General features: G+C 44.1%; 1 non-coding gene across 1 annotated transcript; it reads right to left on the reverse strand.

The window, feature by feature from the left end:
* Nucleotides 1-5,219: 5,219 nt before the first annotated feature.
* Nucleotides 5,220-5,291, reverse strand: Trnat-agu (transfer RNA threonine (anticodon AGU)). Its single transcript has one exon. It is a non-coding gene; the product is annotated as a tRNA-Thr (tRNA).
* Nucleotides 5,292-8,258: the final 2,967 nt, after the last annotated feature.

Genomic DNA, 8,258 nt, shown 5'->3' on the forward strand with positions numbered 1-8,258 from the left:
GGACTCGAACCTCCGGCGGGAGGCGCCGCGCAATCTGTGACAAGGCGCCTCAAACCACGCGGCCACTCCGCGCGGCTTAATTTTCAACTTTTTGCGTTACTTGCACTACAGAGAAACTTAAATAATGCTCATTATATTGTATTTGGTAATATTTTCATGAAAGTCGTGGAAAGGGAAAACAAAGGAAAGTTTGGGATTGTAAGTAAAATTCTAGGAGGGGCCTGTAAGGCGTATACATGGAGACTAGAGCCCACGACTCTCGCATTACGGGCCTATACTCTTTCCACTGCGCAAACAGACGTCTGGAATCAGCCCCAACATAAATGGCTTATGACTCGCCGATCCGCCCCATAAATTCTATTAGTTTCTAATTGCTTGGTGATCTGGTGTTCCCAGTTCCGTCACTTTCATTTTCGGAGTGTACCTGAATTGACCTCTATATTACTGCCTCCTACGTGTATGTCACCAAAAGACAGCGAAGGTAAGCATCGGAGACATTATAACTCACACAGAAGCAGTCTTTCGTCCTGCGAACCATTCGCGAACTGATCAGGAAAAGGGAAGGGCGCCCTCCTCCACACATTAGACAAGAAAGTGACTTAATATTACATTGTCATACATATCCGAGATATGCTGAGAGTGTCCCTTAAGCTATATTTTGTTGTTACTGTTCACTGCGCATGCCACTACGTTATAATGGCATGCGCAACGAACAGTAACAACAAAATATGTAAGGGACGCTGCATAGCAAGAACGTACCAGTAGAGTCAGAAGAAGGCCGCTGCAACCGTGGCCGAAACGTTGGTTTTTCTCCAGCAGCAGCAGTAGTTTTTACATTATGACGCGGTACCATACCCAGAAAACTTTTATGTCGACTGACTCTGGCCGCGGAAGCCAACGTAATTATAAAAAAAACGTTTAGATACTTAAATGTTTCATAAAAGAATTATGTAGTGTCTAAAAAAATCCACCTTCATCGAAAAACCTTTATCAACTTATCTGTTTTAGTGAACATTTTTTAAGAAGATAGTCGTTAAGATCAAATTAGTCTGTATAATAGTCAGTGAAGAGTGCTGCTTTCCTCCTGGAGTAGACACTTGTGCGATAAACTTTCGTGAAAGTGAACTTTATTTACCACGAAAAACTTCGTTACGAATTATAAAGTGTCAAAAACTGATAAAGACAAACTTTCCTTACAAAAATATTATGAAAAATTTTAATTAAATGTGTCATGACCTACAAAGAACTGTTATACGGGACAATAATATCTACTATGATCATTGGCAATCTTAGAACAAATGCTCTGATGATTGTTTTGTTCTTACTCCTTCTTGTTCGATTTCTGATGTATATTGAGCGAGATGTAGACCAGACGTGATTTTTGTATGTGTAATTTGTTAATTTCAAGCAATAGATGAAATTTACCTAATTTTGTACTCTCTTATCGTAATATTTGCTAATCCACCAGCCTACGCTTTAAGAAGTGTCTGTGAATATTTTAAACAATGAACGAGAGGCGCAGATGCTATTCATATTGTTGGCGGCCATCTTAAGACCGATAACGTTATTTCACTGTATTTCTGCACTGATCAGTAACATTCAACTCAGACTTGTTTAAAAAAAATACTAATAATACTCCTACAGAGTGGATAGGTAGTTTGCTTAATTTCAAGGAATTTCACGTAAAAACATCGAGCTTGTGTGTGCTGATGGAATCTGTGGCAAACACGAAGTTTCATCAAAAAAAAGCAAATATTAATTGAAAGAAGTTTCAAATATTACGAAATGGTACATGCAGTTATTCGTGCTAACATGTAACCCATGATAGCTGGATATTTTATTAAAGAACTGTTTTTGATATTTAATAAAAATATAGCCCTGAGAGCTTACTAGCTGGAACATAGTTCTACACACCAGTTCAATACCGTGTGGTTGTAGTTTGTCCGTGTAGGCGAGATGTATTTTCTGATAAAACAGATGAAAAGTTAATAGAATCCTACCACAAAAGAGAACTGCTATTACATATGCGCATGGTGCTTCAATTTAAACGATGCTTCAGAGCTAAAGCTAGCTGCCTGCATTTTAATACATGCAAGATCCTCGCAGATTGTTTTCAGTGTATCTTTTGAAAGTTTCACGTAACATATTACGCAAAACATATTAAACTAGACTCCCACCCAAAGATTTACTGTACACAAACAAGCTTTATCAGATTCGCACGATACATTACACAGAGTGTGCGCGTCTTTACAATACATTAATACAATAACACGATTCATACAGACACATTCTACACGACACGACACGATACACAACACAAAAGTCTGTGATTCAAAAATGGCTCTGAGCACTATGAGACTTAACAGCCATGGTCATGAGTCCCCTAGAACTTAGAACTACTTAAACCTAACTAACCTAAGGACAACACACAACACCCAGACATCACGACGCAGAGAAAATCCCTGACCCCGCCGGGAATCGAACCCGGGACCCCGTGCTCGGGAAGCGAGAACGCTACCGCGAGATCACGAGCTGCGGACTAAAAGTCTGTGATTAATAGGGGAGTTAGATAAGAAATTCGATGCTAAAAGCAGTAGATTTTTGCTTTTCCTAGAGTGAAACAGATCGAGGTGAAAGAAGTAAATAATACTCTAAATACAAACAAGCAAGAGGAAAATTTTTTCTGATTAACAGAAATCTGCTAAATTTAAACCGAAGTGCTACGATGTCTTTTGTACAAGTGTTTGTTTTGAATGTAGATTCACACAGAAGCGAAACTTGAACGACAAATATGGCAGTGAGTTTGAGATTCCATGTAGAAAGCGTCATATGCTATCTCATGATGTACCAACACTGCCTGTTCAGCGTCGGATTTCATCCAGAGTCACTTTTGAGCATTCCGGGAAAAACTGTATTGTGCTGCTGGGATAGAAACATCATCTTTCCGCTCCATTTGGTTGTGGCGAAGGGAGGTAAATCCGCTCTCTCATACAGTCAGTTCAACAGTATTATCTGTGTGCATGTATGTGTGTATGTGTGTGAAGGACAGAGAAAGAGAGAGACAGAGCGTGAGAGAGAGGGGGGAGGGGGGGAGGGGGGGAGGGAGTACGCTTTTGTGTCTCTTTGATTCCGAGTGCCGAAACTAAATTTTACCACGAAATGGCTTTAGCGGAGTGATGCATTTGGGTTTATATTAACGTGTCGCGTGGGCAGCGAGCATGCTGGCGCAGCGAATTTCGTTTCGATCCCTTGTGAAGGGCGGAACTTTTTTGCAACAGCCACTGAATGCAACCGCATTTGGGGAGCTTTTGTGAATGAAATGTCGCTTAATAGGTAGCGTGCGAGTGAATATCAACTCAATTTTAATTTAATTCGTTTTAATTTCTCGTCAGGTTCCGAGCGACCAGTTACTATGTAATTCACAGAAACTGGAACGATAAAATGAGACTATAAAAATTATAAAAGTAAAAAGAGTTACAGTAGTAAAATTTAACAATATCACATAGTAAATACACTGCCTGACAATAAAGCAAAGCATCTGAATACATGGTCACATGACAGTGTAACTTCATACACTCCCAGATACGTGAATGTTCAGATGTATACAGGGTGTTACAAAAAGGTACGACAAAACTTTCAGGAAACATTCCCCACACACAAATAAAGAAAAGATGTTATGTGGACATGTGTCCGGAAACGCTTAATTTCCATCTTAGAGCTCATTTTAGTTTCGTCAGTATGTACTGTACTTCCTCGATTCACCGCCACTTGGCCCAATTGAAGGAAGGTAATGTTGACTTCGGTGCTTGCGTTGACATGCGACTTATTGCTCTACAGTACTAGCATCAAGCACGTCAGTACGTGGCATCAACAGGTTAGTGTTCATCACGAACGTGGTTTTGCAGTCAGTGCAATGTTTACAAATGCGGAGTTGGCAGATGCCCATTTGATGTATGGATTAGCACGGGGCAATAGCCGTGGCGCGGTACGTTTGTATCGAGACAGCTTTCCAGAACGAAGGTGTCCCGACAGGAAGACGTTCGAAGCAATTGATCGGCGTCTTAGGGAGCACGGAACATTCTAGCCTATGACTCGCAACGGGGAAGACCTAGAACGACGAGGACACCTGCAACGGACGAGGCAATTCTTCGTGCAGTTGACGATAACCCTAATGTCAGCGTCAGAGAAGTTGCTGCTGTACAAGGTAACGTTGACCTCGTCACTATATGGAGAGTGCTACGGGAGAACCAGTTGTTACCGTACCATGTACAGATTGTGCAGGCACTATCAGCAGCTGATTGGCCTCCACGGATACACTTCTGCGAATAGTTCATCCAACAATGTGTCAATCCTCATTTCAGTGCAAATGTTCTCTTTACGGATGTGGCTTCATTCCAACGTGATCAAATTGTAAATTTTCACAATCCAACATGTGTGGGCTGACGAGAATCCGCACGCAATTGTGCAATCACGTCATCAGCACAGATTTTCTGTGAACGTTTGGGCAGGCATTGTTGGTGATGTCTTGATTGGGCCCCATGTTCTTCCACCTACGCTCAATGGAGCACGTTATCATGATTTCATACGGGATACTCTACCTGTGCTGCTAGAACATGTGCTTCTACAAGTAGGACACAACATGTGGTTCATGCGCGATGGAGCTCCTGCACATTTCAGTCGAAGTGTTCGTACGCTTCTCAACAACAGATTCGGTGACCGATGGATTGGTAGAGGCGGACCAATTCCATGGCCTCCACGCTCTCCTGACCTCAACCCTCTTGACTTTCATTTATGGGGGCATTTGAAAGCTCTTGTCTACGCAGCCCCGGTACCAAACGTAGAGACTCTTCGTGCTCGTGTTGTGGGCGGCTGTGATACAATACGCCATTCTCCAGGCCTGCATCAGCGCATCAGGCATTCCATGCGACGGAGGGTGGATGCATGTATCCTCGCTAACGGAGGACATTTTGAACATTTGCTGTAACAAAGTGTTTGAAGTCACGCTGTTACATTCTGTTTGTGAGTGTTTCCATTCCATGATTAATGTGATTTGAAGAGAAGTAATAAAATGAGCTCTAACATGGAAAGTAAGCGTTTTCGGGCACATGTCCACATAACATATTTTCTTTCTTTGTGTGTGAGGAATGTTTCCTGAAAGTTTGGCCGTACCTTTTTCTAACACCCTGTATATGGAGACTGAAGTAGTGAATGGAAATTTGTACCAGGAACGGGATTCAAACCCGAGTCTCCTGCTCACTAGGCAGGTACGCTAACCACTACGCCATCCTGGCACAGTGGCTTTGCGCAGCTGCACGAACTACCCTAACGTCCCTTCCTCCTCAATCGAAATTACCATTCACGCTTCAGCCGACTTGATATTCCCTGTAACTCGAACAGCATTGCATATGCTCTCCAGATGTATTGGAATAGCGTACCAGTATCGAACGAAATGGAGGATCCTGCCTGAAACCCAGGCATAGGTGCTTTAATCAAATAGCAACTACACTCATGCTCATAAATTAAGGATGATGCTGATACATGGTGAAACGACGCTCTGGTGGGTGATTTGCAGGTTTAAATCACCTCGGGGTATGGCCATGCAATGCATTTGACCAGCGGTCGTCGCACGGCAGCGGTGGCAGCAGTCCACATGCGCAGAGGTGTGTTGGTGCATGTCAGAGTACGGTGCAGCGAGTAAGTGTGCAGACGTTTTAAGACTAATGGTGACTGTGTGTTGAAAATGGCTCAAAGAACACATACTGATGACGTTATGAGGGGTACAATACTAGGGCTGGTCAAACACAACGGGGCATAGCACGGACCCTCCGTATGCCACAAAGTGTGATCTCAAAATTATGGCAACGATTCCAGCAGACAGGAAACGTGTCCAGGCGCTACAGTACGGGACGTCCACAGACCGATATCTCACCATCAGTGCCCGCAGACGGCCACGGAGTTCTGCAGGTAGCCTTGCTCGGGACCTTACCGCAGACACTGGAACAGCTGCCTACAGACACACAGTCTACAGACGACTGAACAGACACGGTTTATTCGCCTGGAGACCTGCAAGGTTCATTCCACTGACCCCTGGTCACAGAAGAGCCTGTAAAGCCTGGTGTCAAGAACACAGTACATGGTCATTGGAACAGTGGCCCCAGTTATGTTCACGGACGAGTCCAGGTATAGTCTGAACAATGATTCTCTCCGGGTTTTCATCTGGCGTGAACTAGGAACCAGATACCAACCTCTTAATGTCCTTGAAAGGGACCTGTATGGAGGTCGTGGTTTGATGGTGTAGGGGGGGATTATGATTAGTGCACTTATATCCCTGCATGTCTTTGACAGAGGAACTGTATCAGGACAGGTGTATCAGGGCGTCATACTGGTGTAGTATGTGCGCCTTTTTAGGGGTGCAGTGGGTCCCACCTTCATCCTGATGGATGATAACACTCGGCCCCACCGAGCTGCCGTCATGGAGGAGTAACAGAAGATATCAGGCGAATGGAGTGGCTTGCCTGTTCTCCAGACCTAAACCCCGCCGAGCACATCTGGGATGATCTCGGTCGACGTATCGGAACACGTCTTCAAACGCCTACGTCACTTCATGATCTCCGACAGGCGCTGGTGCAAGAATGTGAGGCTATACCCCAGCAGCTATTTGACCACCTGATCCAGAGTATACCAAACCCGTTGTGCGGCCTGTAAACGTGTGCATGGTGATCATAGCCCATACTGATGTCGGGATACATGTGCAGGAAACAGTGGAGTTTCGTAGCACATGTGTTTTGGTACGGTTTTCTCAACTTATCACCAATACCGTGGACTTACAGATCTGTGTCATCTGTGTTCCCCATGTGCCTATGCTACTAGCTCAAGTTTTGTCTAGTGCCACGTCCTGTGGCACCACATTCTGCAGTTATCCTTAATTTTTGATCATGAGTGTATATGGTTCCAGAGACTTTTCCAAGTCTCAGACATCTATGATGCAATCTTTCCGGAAGTCTCAGACATCTATGATGTAATATGTCCAGACTGAAGCAGCGAATGAAATTTGTACCAAGGCCAGGATTCGAACCTGACCCATATAGTTTCATCTGATTATCGCACTTTGTTATCTGCCCCTATCATTATTACTGTTTCTGTCATATTTGTTATTGGTATAATTAGTATTATTATTAGTGGCAGTGGGAGTAACAGTCGAAGTACTACCACCATTAGCTTCATAGTTTAATATATTCACATTGTCTTTAGAGACACTCAAATAGTTTTAATACTATTTGTTGTATAAAATTATTATTTCCTAGGTAACTATGTTGTAAAAGATTTATTGTATGTGTAAAACCCTTGTCTAATGTAACAGAGGGCCTGATAGCTATGATCAACTTCGGTTAAATAATTCCACACAAACAATAAAAATGGATGCACATATGTATTCACACTGAAGAGCCAAAGAAAATAGTACACCTAGCTAATACCATGTAGGATCCCCGCGAGCAGGCAGAAGCGCCGCACTACGACGTGGCATGGACTCGACTAATGTCTGAAGCAGTGCTGGAGGTAACTGACACCATGAGCCCTGCAGGGCTGCCCATAAATCCGTAAGAGTACGAAGGGGTGGAGATCTCTTCTGAACAGCACCTTGCAAGGCATCCCAGATACGCTCAATAATGCTCATGTCTAGGAAGTGTGGTGGCCAGCGGAAGTCTAGAACTGAGAAGAGCGTTCCTGGAGCCACTCTGTAGCAATTTTGGACGCGTGGGGTGTCGTATTGTCCTGCTGAAATTGCACTAGTACGTCAGAGTGCACAATGGACATGAATGGATGCAGGTGACCAGACAGGATGCTGATGTACGTGTCACCTGTCATAGTTGTATCTAGTCGACTCAGGGGTCCCATATCACTCCAACTGCACACGCACCACAGCACTACAGAGCTTCCACCAGCTGCTGACATGCAGGGTCCATGGATTCATGAAGTTGTCTCCATACCCGTACACGTCCATCCGCTCTATACAATTTGAAACGAGACTCGTCCGACCAGGCAACATGTTTCCAGTCACCAACAGTCCAATGTCGGTGTTGACGGGCCCAGGCGAGGCGTGAAGCTTTGTGTCATGCAGTCATCAAGGGTACACGAGTGGGGCTTTTGCCCCGGAAGCGCATATCGATGTTTCGCTGAATGGTTCGCATGCTTACACTTGTCGATGGCCCAATATTGAAATCTGAAGCAATTTGCGAAAGGGTGGCACTTTTGTCACT

This window comes from Schistocerca nitens, chromosome 10, assembly GCF_023898315.1.
Source record: "Schistocerca nitens isolate TAMUIC-IGC-003100 chromosome 10, iqSchNite1.1, whole genome shotgun sequence".
Classification (NCBI taxonomy): domain Eukaryota; kingdom Metazoa; phylum Arthropoda; class Insecta; order Orthoptera; family Acrididae; genus Schistocerca; species Schistocerca nitens.